The following is an 18,237-nucleotide window of genomic DNA, read 5'->3' as shown; positions in this document are numbered from 1 at the left end:
GGTTAAGGCACTAGATTCGCATTCACAATTAGCAAAGTTCAAATTCCTGTTTGGCCATAATGATTTCGGTTTTATATAATCTTTCTGAATTATTCAAGGCGCAAGTCGGCATGGTTCCTTTAAAAGCTCACGACGAATATCCTTTCCCACCCTTGTCCAATCCTGCCTTGTGATCCATATTTGATGATGCTGAAAAAACGTTATACCCTAATCATTCATAGTTATTTGTATGTTTTTGTTGTTCATTAGTTTTTCTTAATGAACAAGCGCAACGGAAAACTTCTAACAACACAGGAAAATTTTAACATCCAAAGAGCCCCTGCAATGATAAACAAACTAAAAAATTAATAAAGTAACATAAGTCAGTAACAACGAATGATAAAGGAGGTAAAGAATGAATAAAGTAACATAAGTAAGTAACAACGAAAGTAATAAATGAACAAAGTAATATAAGTAAGAACTAAAGTAATAAATGGACAAAAGTAAAGTAAGTAGCAGCTGACTGATCATGTTACCACTATAATTGGAACAAAGCGAGATGTAGAATACAACTAGATTAAATAATAATTGCAGGGGTCGCCTACTCGTGTGCTGGAACTATTATTATTATTCAAATTGTATGTGAAATTATTAGTATGAACAATAGCAACAGGTAACTCCTACCATGGCAGAAAAGTTTCATAGCCGAAGAACCCTTGCAATGTTAAAGCAAGTAATAAATGAATAAAGTAACGTAAGTAAAAAGGCACTCACATTTTAGCCACTAAAACAGTAACGCAGTGAGATACAGAACGTAACTAGATTAAATAATAATTGTAGGGGTCGTCCACTCCCAGTCCGGAAGCCCTACTGCTTTGTCAGGGTACATTGCTTGAGGATCTGCGTGGCGTCGCTAGATTACAATAAAACAAGGTCCTTCTTACCGAATTTATTTTTCAATATATATCTCGTAGTTCTATGGACCAAGTGACGGCAGGTTGCTATGTAGGCCGTAGTGAAATCTGCTGTCATCAGTGGCAGACTCAACGTTGCCAGAGCAAGTTGCTCAAGCATCGGCCGGGGAATTGTTGTGTGACGGGTTGCCCATGCCGATCCGTAGGTGTTTCCCTTGCGGCAGATGCGAAGGACCAACTATGGCCCAGATCCTGCAAAGTCGTGGAGCCACGTTGTCAGCAAGGCACTGTGCAAGCTGCTGGTGGCTCCATAACGGTGTGGGCGGTTTTTACTTGGAATGGACTGGATCTTCTGCTCCAACTGAACCTATCACTGACTGGAAATCGTTGTGTTCGGAGTTGGAGAGCATTTGCAGCCATTCATGGACTTCAAGTGCCCAAACACCAATGGAATTTTTCTGGATGACAATGCGCGTGTCTCAGGGCCACATTTGTTCGCGATTGGCTTGAAGGACATTCTGAACAATTCGAGCGAATGAGTAGGCCAGCCGGAACGCCCGACATGAATCCCATCAAACATTTATGGGAAATAATCGAGAGGTCAGTTCATGCTCAAAATCCTGCACAAGGAACACTTTCGCAATTATGAATGGCTATAGAGGCGACATGGCTCATTATTTCTGCAGGGGACTTTCAATGACTCTGAGCGATGGAGTGGGTTGACTGTTTGGAGTTAAGGGGACCAATCTGCGAGGTCATCAGTCCCTTCATCCTATATGTATCGAACCAGAAATAATCCTCAGAAGAGTGATACGGAAGACCAATCCTGAGTGAGCTGTGTTGGGTAGAACTTCTGTCGACCTCGTCCCTCGTTGACGATCTTTATCTGGATAACTTTGGAGGTACGCTGGTGGCGCCATCGGTGGGAACAAACACCACGAAGTAGGAAGGTTTTGGGCATGGAGTGTGGTGTGCGGAGCGAGTTGGCGGGGTGCGTAAGAGTTTTGGTGTTCTCGATGGTACATGAGAGAACAAATCGGCTCCTGTGAAGGCGCTGAGCCTGATTTGATTGTCAGTTATAGCCTGCACTGTGAAGTAGTGTCCGCCGTGAATGGTCATGATATTTTAGAAAACACACCAGCGACTTGGAAGTTATTTGGCCGGTTCGATGCTAGTGAAAGCAGTCTGGTATTTTGCAGGCTTAAGAAGTGGAAGGGCGGCAGCCATCCTGTCCAAGTTAAGTAACTTCCGTGTATGTCCTTGCCTATCACTCCCCTCCCCGCTCCCCTGATGGGGTTTATGCAACCACCACTTTTTAATTGCAGCTATATAAAAGTCATTCGTTTAAAGAATGATCACTGAATTTTGGATAACTGTAGCTGCCTATTCAGTGACTGTTAATTGATTTAAAAAGTCTGTACTTTGCTGTCTACTGTATGATAGTGTGTTCATAATCAATGGCCGCTGTTTTCTAAGCCATTTGCTTAAAATCTGATTAGTGAATTTTGCATAGCTGTAACTGTGTGCTCGGCGGCTGTTAATTTTTTTTTCAGATTCTGTGTTTTGGTGTCTATTAAATATTGGTGGGTTCATAATTAATGGCACCTGTTTATAAGTTATTTGCTTAAAATCTGATAAGTGAATTTTGGCTAACTGTAGCTGCTTACTCAGTGAATGTTAATTCTTTTTAAAAGTCTGTATTTTGCTTTCTACTGAACGACAGTGGGCCCATAACTAACAGCAGCTGTTTGAAGCTTATTTGCTTAAGTCTAATCATAAATTTTGGCTAACTGTAGCTGCTTATTCAGTGACTGTTAATTGTTTGTTTTCATTCTGTATTTTGACCTATACTGAATAACAGTGGTTGTATATTTAATAACTGCTGTTCAAGACTATTTGCTTAAAATCTGATCAACGAATTTTGGTTAACTGTAGCTAAGTATTCAGTGACTGTTAACTGTTTTTAAATTCTATACCTTTGTTGTCTAGTGATAGTGTGGTCCTAATTTATGGTAGTTGTTTAAAGGTAGTTAAGTTATAAAGCTCCTCAATGAATTTTGCTAATGTAGTTAATTATCTTTAAAGTTATGTACTTTTGGTGTATGGTTAACGGCTGGTTGCTCATTGTTAGTGGCAGCTGTTTACAAGTAATTTTTCTAAAGTTTGCTCATTCAGTTTTACTGTTGACTGTTTTTAAAACTTGTTCAGCAGTACGCATCTCCTAATTTCGGTTTAAAGTTTATCGCACACAAGGTCCAGACAACCCGTAGCCGACGTTTTGGAAGTAGCATTTATGAAGACTGCGACTCCCTGCAGCGTATGGTGGGAAACTTGCTTGGGCTGTGCTGTGCTGTCTGAAGTTCCTGAACTCTTTTGAGATCTTAAGGGCAGACAGGAAGAAGATTCCCATATTTTCTGAATAAAGAAAGGCTTTTCAATGACGAGCACATAGACGGATATGTCCTCAATAGTGATATTGTATTTTAAATTTGTTTGCCTCATGTATTGGTTCCTGCTGTTTTAGGTATTTTCATAGCTCCGTGGTGAGCAGTCATCTAGATTCTATAAGACTTTGGCCAAAATTAGACAATATGTGGCCTGAACGTCAATGATTGTGAATCTATGTCAGTTAATTAGAGGCTGTTGGTTATGCAAACAAGGGAAACCCAATTCTAACGCACACAAGGGTCTTCTAGAGCTTACTCATGAGAACAGATCCATGGAGCATCTCTTTGTGTACTATCTAGGATCCTTTCCACGTACCCAGCGGTGGAGAGGAGTGGGGACCGTTAGATTTTGGTGGTTGTGGACGAATTTTCCCGTTTTAGTTGGCTAATTCCCAGCTGCGGATTCACTAGTGGTTTATCTGTACACCTTTGGCCCTTAGTGTTGACGTTTGGAGGAATAAGTATAGTTTTGAAGATACCATAGCTAGGTTGGGACTCTGTACAAAAAAGCTAAATGGTATAAAAAATATCAATAGCAGCATATATACACTACTGGGAAAAAAATTGGTACACCCTTTTAGAGATTTCCAATTTACTCAAGATTTTTGTTGCAACAGTGCAAAGGCAGTACATGAAATGACTACACTTAGAGAGCAACAACACAAGCGTTTCTGTGGTATCACGTATCGACTCACGCTGAGACACGCATATTAGTACATGGTGTAGCCTCCGCAGGTGGCAGTGAAGATGCTGACTCTGGCATCCAGTCGATTGTACAGATGACCAGTGCATTCGGAGACACATTATGCCACACCTACTTGACTTGTTCATGTGTTTCTGTAAGAGCTGTTGGTTGATGAGCTGCACGACTCACTTCTCATCCCATCACAACCAACACAAGTCTGGAGATCGTGTTGGCCAGGAAAGTTGCTTCGCAGCATGTAGAGTACGTTGAGTGCAACAGGTAGTGTGTGGTCGAACATTACCCTGTTGGAGCAACACATCATCTCCCTGCCGCGAGAATGTGGCAAAAGAATTGGTCTAACAACACTCTGCATGTACCAAGCACTGGTTACCGTCTCGTCCACAGACAGCAAAAGTGAACGGAAGTTGAAGCTTATCACATCACAGACCAACAGACCTGGGGTGGAGCCAGAGTGTCCTGGATGAATGCACTCTACGAGGCAGCGCTCACCAGGACTAAATCGCACGCGCAAATGACCATCGCGAGTGTGCAGGGAGAATTTATTTTCATCGCTGAAGACCATGGCATGTCAGTCCATCTTCCAAATCATCCTCCGACGCCACCAGTCGGACTGTGAACGTCGATACTACGTCATGAGTGGAGGACGGGCTAGAGATGTGTACCCATAGTCCCACTGCTAATAAACGGTTCATAACGATTCATGTTGACATGTCTGGTCTCACGAGCCCTGTTATCAGTGTAGTGGTAGCTGTACGATCTGCCATAGCTGTTCTGACAATTCGACAATCCTGGCGGGTATCTGTGCTGTGTGGTTATCCAGAACCTCATCTATGGGTTTGAGAATGTTTATTGGACTACTGATAGCAGCATGGTTGTACAACTGAAATAAAACGTCCAACTTGTGTTCCAGGACCATTCGAAAAGGACCATTCCACCACTCAGAAGGCCACAGTTCGACCTCTTTTAAAAACTCGCTCAATTGGCTGTTATGAACCATGGGGGCACGTCCATGGAATGGTTACCTGCTTGCTTCACACGTCTGCACCACACGGATCCTTCTGTCTGCGAGCATTTTATATTAAAGGGTTGACACAGATGACGGTCTGGTAGCTATGCCACTACGCTATCTGTTGGCAGACAATGTTGAAACTATTATTAGGACATCTGCTATTACCCAGGTGGCATATGGTGTCATCATATCAAAATCGACATCATCTTTCAGTATACTTGTGTATTTACATATAGAGAAAAATGTAGAAAATGTCAAAGACTTCGGTAATATCCGGATAAAATTTAATCGCACAGGATATCTGCATTTATGTTATAGTACAGTGCAGCCACTTTTTTTAAAATAAGCACTGGATAATGCATGAGGGGTCTCCTGAGTGCCCTTGTTCAGTTTCTAGTGATTCCCTGGTTAAGGTGGGAGTAGGAGGTGACATTCAATGGCCAAGTGTGTAACCTGACACCGGATGTGACAACATCGTTATCTCAGGCCGAACTCTCCTTGTTAACTTGATGGTGAGTAGTCACTCCTGTGATTGCAGTTGCCTCTCTACTTTTAGATAATCCAGATATCTAACAATCATTTGTACGCCAGTACTGTTAGGTATAGTACTTAATTTCTATGTTAACTGCTAACAACGTTCATCCAGGACGAGAGCGAAAGATTATGCGTATCTAAGCTTTCATTCTGTAACTTATGAATAATGATTCCCTTACTGCTCGCAAAACAAGTGAATACATACAGCTCATACGATAAGGGCCGAACAGTGTTGTGCCATGGTTGTGACGAGAAAATTGAACTGAAACCAGTTGCGACAGCACATAGGTACAGTCTCAGACTCATAAACTGTGAGGCTGTAATTCCGCTTTCGTATTTCTAAACAAATTAATGGTACACGTTTTGGCAAATGATGTCAGCTACTGTGATATACGTAAGTATATCTTTATCAAAGATTCAGAGTGACATTGTAACCATAACAAATAATTTTTGCGACATCACAAAATTTTTAATAATTTGCGCTTGGCACTTCTCACTACTACGAGGAAAATGATCATTGTATAGGAATCTCAAGCAATGCTTCGCCTAGAAAAGGTAAAACATATTGAAACTGTAGCTGAACCGAGCGTGACTGCTGGTTAGGACAGCATTTAGAAGAATTTCTAAACCCATGCTTTTCGTCTGCGTACTGCAGATATTCACCAATGTGATACTTGTTCCCCGCCAGTGGATGAAGTGACAGATGTTCCGATTGAAGGAATCATCATATTGGCTACTGTATATCCTCTCCACCTCTCCTATTGTCTCCCTGTTCTCTTGAAAAGTGGTTACCACGGAGTTGTCGTGTCTTGTGGTGTGGGACGACTGGATGGGCGAACATGGAAGATGGACAAAATGTCATCTTCCAAAATAGCTGCATACGTCAGTGTATGCTGTGACGAACGTGTTTCCCCACAGTGGCTCAGAAAACGAAGTAACTTGTGCAGCTTCTCGTGGCGTTCATCCATGTTTACACGTGATGCATCGTCAGGATATCTGGTATCATTTTTCTCTTACAGACTTAATCGGTCGACAACACACCTAAATAATTCTCAGCATGGTCGTCACGAATGTTGTATTTTTTCTCCTCCTATTTGTGCTGAATGCCTCGACAGCGTAATGATTCATACCACATTCATGGACAGTGACAATTGCTCGAAAACAATTCCAGGATGGTACTGAGGAATAGGAAACATTTCCTTTCGGAGTCTGTTTTGTACAGTATCCGCCTTTAGGCGGAGATCTCTGTCACATCGAAAGGACGTGCATGTAATTTATTACTGCACAAGGACTAATGTGCATTTTGTTCACCATTTATTCGATAGTAATGTGACGGGCTTGGAGCACCAGTACTCATTTCGTTACTGACTGATGCACTACTATTTCTTAGCTCGTCTTCCAGGCTCTTTTGCGCAAATTGGTTTTGTCCACATCCGAAACACGTACGCCGCTGAAATATGGGTCCATACCTTGGGCACTGTAGTTATGACAGAAACCTCATTGTGAATTTCCTTGTAGTTTTTCAGTTCTAAAGCGAGAAACGAACTACCGCCCAAGATTCTCAGCAGAGTAAGGCATCTTGAAGCTTGCACTCCGGTGGCGTTTCGTGAAACATGGCCGCGGGGAAATTCAAGTAACGAAAGCTACGGCGACACATGGTTGTCAGACGATGTGAACTGTATAGTTATTTTTAACTGTCGTCTCTGATAGCATGAAGTTTATGACCATCCCTCGTTAGCGCGGTCTTGCACGTGTAGGCGAGATACAAATGACCGTCATAATAGCTCATGGTGGGAGTTCAGACATGCACATTCTTTGTTGAAACAGCGTTTAATGTGCGGCATATGGTCGCTTAGGAGGACAGGGGCCATTACGTGAATCCTGAGCACATCTTTTTCATCGCTTTTTTGATTGCCAATTACAACATACCACTCGTTAAAACTTACATGTTTACGCGTTTCGGGTATAGCCCATCACCGGAACATCAGATAAAAGGACTTACCACAGGGTATCGTGTCACATGATTTCACTCGTAACATTTGCGCTCAAATCAGCTCAATTTACGCGAAGGATTCTGAGAAGGCATAGCACAAAATGCTTGTGCCAGCTACTCTAGAGTAGCGTGTTGCTAAAATTGTTGCTGATCGGTTCGATCAGAACAAAAGTGTTACAAAATTCTGCATTAATTTAAACGAGAATCCTTGGAATGCAGCAACACTGTTGAGAAAGTTTGGCGAAGCAACATTTGCGGCAGACTGCAGATTGATTTTTCTCATTCCATAGTACGCCACGAGTAAGCACCGTAAGCACAAAACAAGAAAGTTTAGTGTTTGTGTGCATGCATACAGGCAATCGCTTTTTTTTTCTTCATTAGTGAATGGACATGGAAGTGTACCAGTTGGAATAGTGCAAAGTGCCTACTGCCATTCGCTCCGCAGTGCCTTACGAAGTATGTACGTGGATGTAGACGGTTGATAGTTTCACTCCAAAAGCAATATAGTCATGTTCGTTACATCCAGTGACGAGCCAAAACATTATGAGCATCTGCTTCACAGCGTGTTGGTTCAGCAGCGATTCTGGGAGGCGATAGTTCTAAAGTCCTTGGTAGATTTCCGGAGATGCCCAAGTACAGGTCACGCAGTTCCTGTGAATTACAGGACTGTGGTTTGTGACCGCGGTGCTGGCGCCTTATAGCTTCCCATATGTCTTCTGTCAGGTGCAGATCAGGCGAATCCGGTGGCCAAAACATCAGCATGAGTTCACTGTCACGCTTCTCACACCACTGTTGCATGAAACGGCCTAGTGCCACAGACAGTTATCCTGCTGGAAAATACCGTAGCCGTCGGGGACAGACGTCAAGCATGAAGGGAGGCAGGTGTTCCGCAGTAATGTTCACGTAATCCACAGCTGCAATGTCCTCCATAGCGTAATGCTACTCCCATCGACTTGCGTTCGTGGTGCGATGCTTGTTTCGGATGCTTGATGACGGCGTATCCGGCACGAGCAATCTGGTGTAGAAAGAAACGTGATTCATCCCACCATTTTACCGTTTCCATTGATCGAATCTAGAAGATACCGTGTCCACTGAAATCCCAATTGACGTTGCCGTTGGGTCAATATGGAAATACGTAGAGGTCGACTGATCCGGACCTCTTCATTCAACATGTGTGCTTGACATGTGCCACAATCTAATACATACAATCGCGACACTCTGGTGTGCCAGTTGTTGCCGTTGATAGCTGGAGCGACAACAGCGCTCCAAGCGGTGAGAAAGCAGTCATATGAGGTGTTAGGTTAATGTACCTTTTTATTCAGTTTTCTACTTAATTAACGAAATAAGTATTATGTTTTTGCGTTCCACGCATTTGTGAATTACCAACAGACATGAATTATCGTAAAATAACAGTATCTCACTGATTCAATAACATAAGCTACAACGTATTCGTGAAGGAATACTTTCTAACGTGTGTGGTTAGGGACTATAAATACGCATGTCATGCACGGGAAGCCTGTATTTCTATTGTCTCTTTGAATGATATGAACTTCCGTTGTGAGGGAAACTACTTTTAAGGAGTCTAATGACTCGCCCATTCTTTCAGTTCACTCGACTTTCTGACACACGAATGTTTTTGTAAATGTAATTACTTTTGCTTCCAAAGCGAATGTGTTGAAAATTCTTGCCGTTTGTGGCTCACATGCAGCAACAATTCTGAAATCGGTTTCTTACCTGTTGGGAAACTGTTTTATTGCTTTTGTGGTTTTATTGTCATACCTGCGTGGTTTTCCCTTAACTTACAGGCGTGGTGGCTTATTTGGTACTTTAAATAAAGTAGATAATACACATATCAAAAAACGTTTTGCATCACCTCGGTTCCGAGAGTTCCAGAGCCTGTACAGAAAATTGGAATAGAGACCAAGATAAACACCATTTCATCCCTTTTTACTGCTCATGAAAACCACCCATTGCACGTTGTACCACCGTACAGCAAGTCCTTCAGAGGTGGTGGTCCACACCGGTACCTCTAATACCCAGTGGCACGTCCTCTAGCACTGATGCATTCCCGTATTTGTCGTGGCATACTATCCACAAGTTCATCAAGGCACTGTTGATCCAGATTGTCCCAATCCTCAACGGCGATTCGGCGCAGATCCCTCGGAGTGGTTGGTGAGTCACGTCCTCCATAAACAGCCCTTTTCAGTCTATCCCAGGCATGTTCGATAGAGTTCATGTATGGAGAACATGCTGACCACTCTAGTCGAGCGATATCGTTATCCTGAAGGAAGTCATTCACAAGATGTACACGATGGGGGCGCGAATTGCCGTCCATGAAGACGAATGCCTCGCCAATATGCTGCCGGTATGCTTGCACTATCGGTCAGAGGGTGGCATTCACGTATTATACAGACGTTACGGCGCCTTCCATGACCACAAGGGCGTACGCCGGCCCCACATAATGCCACCCCACAACAGCAGGGAACCTCCACATAGCTGCATTCGCTGGACAGTGTGTCTAAGGCGTTAAGCCTGACTAGGTTGCCTCCAAACACGTCTCCGACGATTGTCACTCATGTGTGAAGAGAACGAGATGAAAATTCTGAGCGGTTGATTGGACATGTAGTTGGGCCCATCTGTACCGCGCTGCACGGTGTCATGGTTGCAAAGATGGACCTCGCCATGGACGTCAGGAGTGAAGATGCGCGTCATGCAGCCTATTGCGCACAGTTTGAATCGTAACAGGACGTCCTGTGGCTGCACGAAAAGCGTTATTCAACATGGTGGCATTGCTGTTAGAGTTCCTCTGAGCCATAATCCGTAGTTAGCGGTCATCCACTGTAGTAGTAGCCCCTGAGCAGCCAGAGCGAGGCATGTCATCGACAGTTCCTGTCTCTTTGTATCTCCTGCATGTCCGAACAACATCGCTTTGATGCACTCCGAGACGCCTGGACACTTCCCTTGTTGAGAACCCTTCCTGACTCAAAGTAACAATGAAGACGCTATCGAACCGCAGTATTGACCGTCTAGACGTGGTTGAACTACAGACAACACATGCCGTGTACCTCCTTCCTGATGGAACGACTGGAACTGACCGGCTGTCGGACCCCCTCCGTCTAATAGGTGCTGCTCATGCATGGTTGTTTACATCTTTGGGCGGGTTTAATGACATCTTTGATGAGTTGAAGGGACTGTGTATGTGGTACAATATCCTCAGTCAATGTCTATCATCAGGTGTTCTGAGAAGTGGAGTGATACAAAACATTTTATCATTCCATACAAGTTTTATTAAGTTCCACGTTCGCTGATTTGGCTCATAGTTAGCGTACAAAAGTTCATGTTAGTGGATAGATATACGACGTTTTCCCGCAAAAGGTCAGGTCTTCTGCAATTTACAATCATTTGTTAGTAAAGGAAAACGACATTCTTCAGCAAATAATTGTACGTTAAAAGAGAATCGTAAATAAACTGTCCTGGAACGTAGTGTTTCATACCTCCCAGGGTTCTTAGGAAACTGAAGAATGACAAACATGGTTTCATTTTCAGCTATTGTCAATTTTTATGGCACAACAAACGTTCCCTATTGTAGAAACTATATTACAGTTCAGTATAAACGATAGTATTGGTACTCATCCGATACCGTATTAAGAAGTGCCTCTTGCTGGCCGCTTGGCGCACTGCAGTCGCAGTGGACAACAAAAACGGGACGGAGTGTCACGACTGTCATGTTAGACTGTGGTTGTTCTCCGAAACACTCGCGCCTGCACCAGCATTATGTACTCTGCGGCCAGACCTGTCACAGATTCACCACCCTAGCCTGCCTTACAGGGCGGGATGGCCTCCGACCTCCACGTTCTCTGATGAGGCGTGGGCGTCCAACGACTTGTCCCACACGTTCCACACACGATCACGACAGTGGTAAGCCAACAGCCGACCGTTTTAGCCGTTTCCGAGGTGCTCGTTCCCAGGCACGGGCATTGACAAACTGTCCACTGTCAAAGTAGTTGACGTCCAATGTCCGGTCCGTATTGTCGCTATAATCGTTCCCCATTTGTCTCTGTCCCCCATATATACGAGGTGCAACGATAAAGTAATGAGACTGGTGTGAAAAAAAATGTTGTTTACCGTTTTAGTCAAGTTTAGTGCTGTCTCTTTCAAAGTAGTTCCCTTCTGATAGCACACACTGTTTCCAGCGCTTCTACCACTGATGGTAACATTTCTGGAATTCATCTTCTGTAATATCCTCCAAGACCCTTGACACAGCTTTTTGGATACCTTGTGTTGTCTGAAAATGGTGTCCCTTGAGCGCCGTTTTGACTCTTGGAAATAGAAGAAAGTCGCATAGAACGATATCTGGTGAATAAGGTGGCCGTGATAGCACTGAAATTTGTTTTGATGTTAAAAATTGCTATACTGACATAGCAGTATGGGGTGGCGCATTATCGTGATCCAGAAACCAATTATCAGCAATGTTTGCACGGACAACAAGAACTCTTTTACGAAGTCTTTCTAAAATTTCTTTGTAGTAATACTGGTTAACTGTTTGTCCAGGAGGCACCCACTCTTCATGAACAATTCCCTTGGAATCAAAGAAGCACACAGGCATGCATTTCACTTTCGACTTTGACATGCGAGCTTTTTTTGGTCTGGGTGATCCCTTTGAGCACCATTGCGAACTTTGGCGTTTTGTCTCTGGATTGTACTGAAAAAAAACTTTATCACCAGTGATAACACGGCTCAACGATTCTGGAATGATTTCAGTTTGCTCTAACAGATCGGCTGCCACATTTTTCCGTAATTCTCGCTGTTGTAGTGTGAGATTTTTGGGGACAATTTTTGCACAAGTCTTTCTCATACCAAAATCTTCAGTTATTATTAGACGAACCGTTGCTCGATTGATGTTCAGTTCTTCTGCAATCATTTTCACGGATAATCTTCGATCAGATCGTACAGGTTCACGCACCCTGGCCGATTTGACATCCGTCCGTGAGGTTGATGGTCGTCCACTGCGGTCTTCGTCTTCAACATTCGTTCGGCTTTCACTAAACATTTTATGCCAATGAAAAACTTGAGATCTTGACATAACCTCCTCTCCAAAAGCCTTCTGAAGCTTACCATAAGTTGTCGTCGCGTTTTCACCCAATCTAACGCAAAAAGAATTGGCATACCGTTGCGCAATATTTTGCGGTTCCATTTCTGTGACAAGAGACACATACATGTGTTAAGTTATTACAGCACAACTTACGACTGAGCAGTTGCATCGATGTGCCGCTTGGACTAAAAGCAGCTTATAGACCAAGGTCAAAGATATTGTGCCTACGCAAGCCTGCAGGGTTGCCTCATCTTGCAAAGAAAATCTGTCTCATTACTTTATTGTCGCACCTTATACTTTCCTTACCACACCACTACGAGTATTCAGTGTCGGGGTGGAGAATAGTCATAATGCCATGGGCCATCAGTTTATAAATGGCAATCAGTCAGCCATGCGGTAATGTAATCGAGCAAGAATTCCTTCAACGCAACTACAGATATTACGGAAACACACAAAATGATCTGTACATGACGAACAAGAAGTCTAGTATGAAATAAGAGTCCTCTTCTCTGGCTCTAGGATAAACCCACTATACGGAATTCTTTCGATATTTTCCGCTCTAGAACCTCAAGGTGAAAGATCAACCAGCAGACGCAGTCTGAGTCACCGCTTTACACATACAGAGCTACGCTAACGGCAGATCACCTCCCTGCAAAGAGTTTAGTTTACTGCTATGTGCACTCTGCAAGGCACACTGCAAGTGAGAACAAACGTACTTGCCAACGACTGCCCTCTGTAGCAAAACTTTTCCAGGTGTCGGACCATGTCGTCATGTTAACGAAATGATGAGAAAGTCACATAAACATTTTGTTGAACATGGCAACGACTATTTTCGCCTTAGTGAATCCTCTGTCACGTTTAATTCGAAGTTCACTTTCATATTTATAGGCATACTAGCTGCGTACCCGGCGTTGCCCAGATACGTATTTATTCTAACTCTATTAGTGCGTCTCTCCCTGTCCTTTCTTCTTCTCCATCTATACACGTGCTCCACCTCTAATCTCTGTCCATCTCTCTGTCCATCTGCTTCTACCAAAAAATGTGTGTGGAATCTTATGGGACTTAACTGCTAAGGTCATCAGTCCCTAAGCTTACGCACTACTTAACCTAAATAATCCTAAGGACAAACACACATACCCATGCCCCAGGGAGGACTCGAACCTCCGCCGGGACCAGCCGCACAGTCCATGACTGAAGCGCCTTGGACCTGCTTCTACTCTCTCTCTCTCTCTCTCTCTCTCTCTCTCTCTCTCTCTCTCTCTGTCCATCTGCTCCTCCCTCCTCCCCTCCTTCCCTCTCTTAGTCTGTCTCCTCCTCACCCCCTCTATCTAATCCTCAACCATCTCACTCCTCCTTCCCATCGCTCCATCCATCGCGTCCTTCCCCAAATATGACTCCATACCCTCCTTCCCCCTCTCTGTCTGTCCATCTCTTCCTCCCCCAATCTCTCGGCACGTTATCAGCCCCACCTCGAGAAGGAAATAGCCGATTTTTACCTCCACAATATTTCTTTCCAGGTAGTAAGTAATGTATGTACCAAATTCCGTCGAAATCGATCCAAGAGATTTAGGAGCAGTTTTTAAATTGAGGCTTTAGCCAGATACGCACATGTCACATGTATTTAAAGTATGTTTAATATATTCCACACGTACACATATTTCACCTGTATCTCGAGAAAATGTCACCCTCCAGTTTCTTTTTCATACAACTCAATGTTTATGACGTCATACCTCCTGAAGGCCGGCCGAAGTGGCCGAGCGGTTCTAGGCGCTTCAGTCCGGAACCGCGATACCGCTACGGTCGCAGGTTCGAATCCTGCCTCGGGCATGGATGTGTGTGATGTCCTTAGGTTAGTTAGGTTTAAGTAGTTCTAAGCTCTAAGGGACTGATGACCAAAGATGTTAAGTCCCATAGTGCTCAGAGCCACTTGAACCATTTATACCTGCTAATAAACTATTTGTCGTACAATGACAAAATTTTGTAGATACATTCAGCAGCTAACGAAATGTGCTGCGCATAGGATAATAATAAATTTAAACGTCATGCACGCTGTGGCAGTTTTTCACATATCTTAGTGTTTATGTCGTCGTGTCTCCAAACTATGTGTCGTATAAGACTATAATTTACAGCTGCATTCTGTGGTTTATTTGAATATTATCTAAAAGTGTGTCGTGAACAGAGTTAACAGAAAAAATAATACATTAAAACGTCATGCCTGATAGGGCACTTTTATTGCATGAGCATCGAAAATGTAAAAAGCGATAAACTTTTCTGCTTTCATCATTTTGTGTAAGATGTCAGAGAGAAAGAATTTCGAAAGGCATGAAATTATGTGTAAAATTTGTTTTGTAAGTCATTGAGTGCTAAATACTCGATGTAGAAAGTCGCTATTCGACCATCGTAAGCTACATTTATTTTTCACCCACCCTTTCGTAGGCTGATGGTTCTTACCCACACAGCACTTCTTTCCAGACGGTAAGTGCTATGTGAACCAAGTTTGGTTGATATCAGTGCAGTGGTTCGGGAGATGTGTAGCATACATACACTACCGGTTATTAAAATTGCTACACCAAGAAGATGACGTGCTACAGACGCGAAATTTTGCCGACATGAAAAAGATATTGTGATATGGAAATGATTAGCTTTTCAGAGCATTCACACAAGGTTAGCGCCGGTTGCGACTCCTACAACGTGCTGACATGAGGAAAGTTTCCAACCGATTTCTCATACACAAACAGCAGTTAACCGGCGTTGCCTGGTGAAACGTTGTTGTGATGCCTCGTGTAAAGAGGAGAAATGCGTACCATCACGTTTCCGACTTCGATGAAGGTCGGATTGTAGCCTATCGCGATTGCGGTTTATCGTATCGCAACATAGCTGCTCGCGTTGATCGAGATCCAATGACTGTTAGCAGAATATGGAATCGGTGGGTTCAGGAGGGTAATACAGAACACCGTGCTTGATCCCAACGGCCTCGTATCACTAGCAGTCGAGATGACAGGAATCTTATCCGCATGGCTGTAACGGAACGTGCACCCACGTCTCGATCCCTGAGTCAACAGATGTGGCGTTTGCAAGACATCAACCATCTGCACGAACAGTTCGACAACGTTTGCAGCAGCACGGACTATCAGCTCGGAGGCTATGGCTGCGGTTACCATTGAGGCTGCATCACAGACAGGAGGGCCTGCGATGGTGTACTCAACGACGAACCTAGGTGCACGAATGGCAAAACGTCTTTTTTTCGGATGAATCCAGGTTCTGTTTACAGCATCATGATGGTCGCATCCATTTTTGGCGACATCGCGGTGAACGCACATTGGAAGCGTGTATTCGTCATCGCCATACTGGCGTATCACCCGGCGTGATGTTATGGGGTGCCATTGGTTACACGTCTCGGTCACCTCTTGTTCGCATTAACGGTACTTTGCACAGTGGGCGTTACATTCCAGATGTGTTACGACCCGTGGCTCTACCCTTCATTCGATCCCTGTGAAACCCTACCTTTCAGCAGGATAATGCACGACCGCATGTTGCAGGTCCTGTGCGGGCCTTTCTGGACACAGAAAATGTTCGACTGCTGCCCTGGGCAGCACATCCTCCAGATCTCTCACCAATTGAAAAGTCTGGTCAAAGGTGGCCTAGCAACTGGCTCGTCACAATACGCCAGTCACTACTCTCGATGGACTATGGTATCGTGCTGAAGCTGCAACGGCAGCTGTACCTGTACACGCCATCCAAGCTCTATTTGACTCATTTCCCAGTCGTATGAAGGCAGTTATTACGGCCAGAGTTGGTTGTTCTGGGTACTGATTTCTCAGGATGCATGCACCCAAATTGCGTGAAAATGTAATCACATGTTAGTTCTAGTATAATATATTTGTCCAATGAATACCCGTTTATCATTTGCATTTCTTCCTGGTGTAGCAATTTTAATGGCCAGTAGTGTATATCCATTTTTATAATATGTATGGATATGTGAATTTCTTAATAATTGTTTCTCTACTTCTGATACGCTCTCCCAACCCGATCCTTACATCCATCCTTCTAATTACGACTTGTATGTTTCAAACATTCTTCGTGTAGTGCACCATCTGCTGGAGGATCCTAGGGCGGTTTCCAGCAGTTCGGAGAATGCTGCTTTGCGTCGTCGAATGCCTCTTCACTTGAGGCAATCACAGCCTACTCAGAATTTCGTTGGAACGAGCCCACAGCGACGAAATTCCTTCGTTGAGAACAGCCTGTGAGCGTTCGGGCAATGAAACAGAATGAATAATGAAACAGAGCTACGCTCAAGTTTCCACTGTGCCGATGAATCAACCGACGCGTAGCAGTTTGCATTCATACGACGCAGTCTGCCGCCATCACAGACAGTACAACCACTTACGTTTTATATACAGTTTTATTAATTGAGACCGTAATCAAGCAGTTGCAGTACATAATTCTTGTGTTGCGTGTGCTCTTCTTATTCATCTACTATTCCATCAGCAAACCAGTATGCAAGTCAGACAAACTTCTTGACTGGAGGTAACAAAAACTGGCAGCATTTGAAGGGAAGATTTAAGAAACTTTTTGGTCCTGTGAGACTCGCCGAAACATAAGATTTGAACATACTGAGTATTTCAAAAAGTTTTATCCGCTTTAACAAGACCACATTTTCTACCAGAATCAAGATAGAAATTTCGGCCAAACGTAACACATATGACTAGAAAGTTTTCAAAGGAACCATGTATCTTCTACAAATACAAAGTTGGACTATTTTTCATAAATACCTTCAAGATCTACGTTATCTTTTGCCTTCTAGAAAAGTTGTTAGTCTTTCCACTTAGGCTTGTCAGGTGTTCCGTTTTAGCCGGACAAATCCTGTTTTTTACAGTCGTGTCCTGCTGTCCGACCTCGCCGCCTTTTATTCGGCCTTTTAGCGATGAACTACAGAGGGCCCGATCCAAACTGATAACGTAAGCGCGATGAATAAGTATAAAGAGATACATCACAAGGATATTACGGTAGATATGCCAACTAATGCTATTTTTATGTCTGGCTCTTATATTTTTCTTCGTAGAACAAATAGGATAATTTTAAATTATCCTGTCAGAAGTTCCGCCAAAATACCGTAGCAGTCGCGCGGTTCCGGACTGAAGTGACTAGAACCGCTCGGCCACCAAGTCAGGCAAAGAATGCGAAACCATAAAGATCGGAATAATTAACCGACACGGAGAAATGTGATACATAACAGTACTAGTGATTGTCACATCTGACTCTTCTTCTTTTACGATAATTTGCATGCTTTATATAAATGAAAGGACGTTTAATGCATATTGGCGAGAGGCAGGAGCAGTATGGAGTGATGAAGGCCACCGCCCTAGGAGCGGATCTGGGAAGTGAGTGCAAGGAGGCGCACAGATAAACGGCTCGCAATGCACTGAACAGTGTTTTCTAGTGCTAGTACTGGGTGCCCAAAGCGCCGCAGGTAAGATCTCCTGTGGCGCAAGGCCCCTAGGCTTGATCACTTTTACAATTGAGAAATGCAGTGAGAGGGAACACCGCTTTCAGCTAAGTCCAA

Source organism: Schistocerca gregaria, chromosome 8 (genome assembly GCF_023897955.1).
Source record: "Schistocerca gregaria isolate iqSchGreg1 chromosome 8, iqSchGreg1.2, whole genome shotgun sequence".
In the NCBI taxonomy this organism is placed as follows: Eukaryota; Metazoa; Arthropoda; class Insecta; order Orthoptera; family Acrididae; genus Schistocerca; species Schistocerca gregaria.
Note: the sequence above shows the minus strand (reverse complement) of the source record.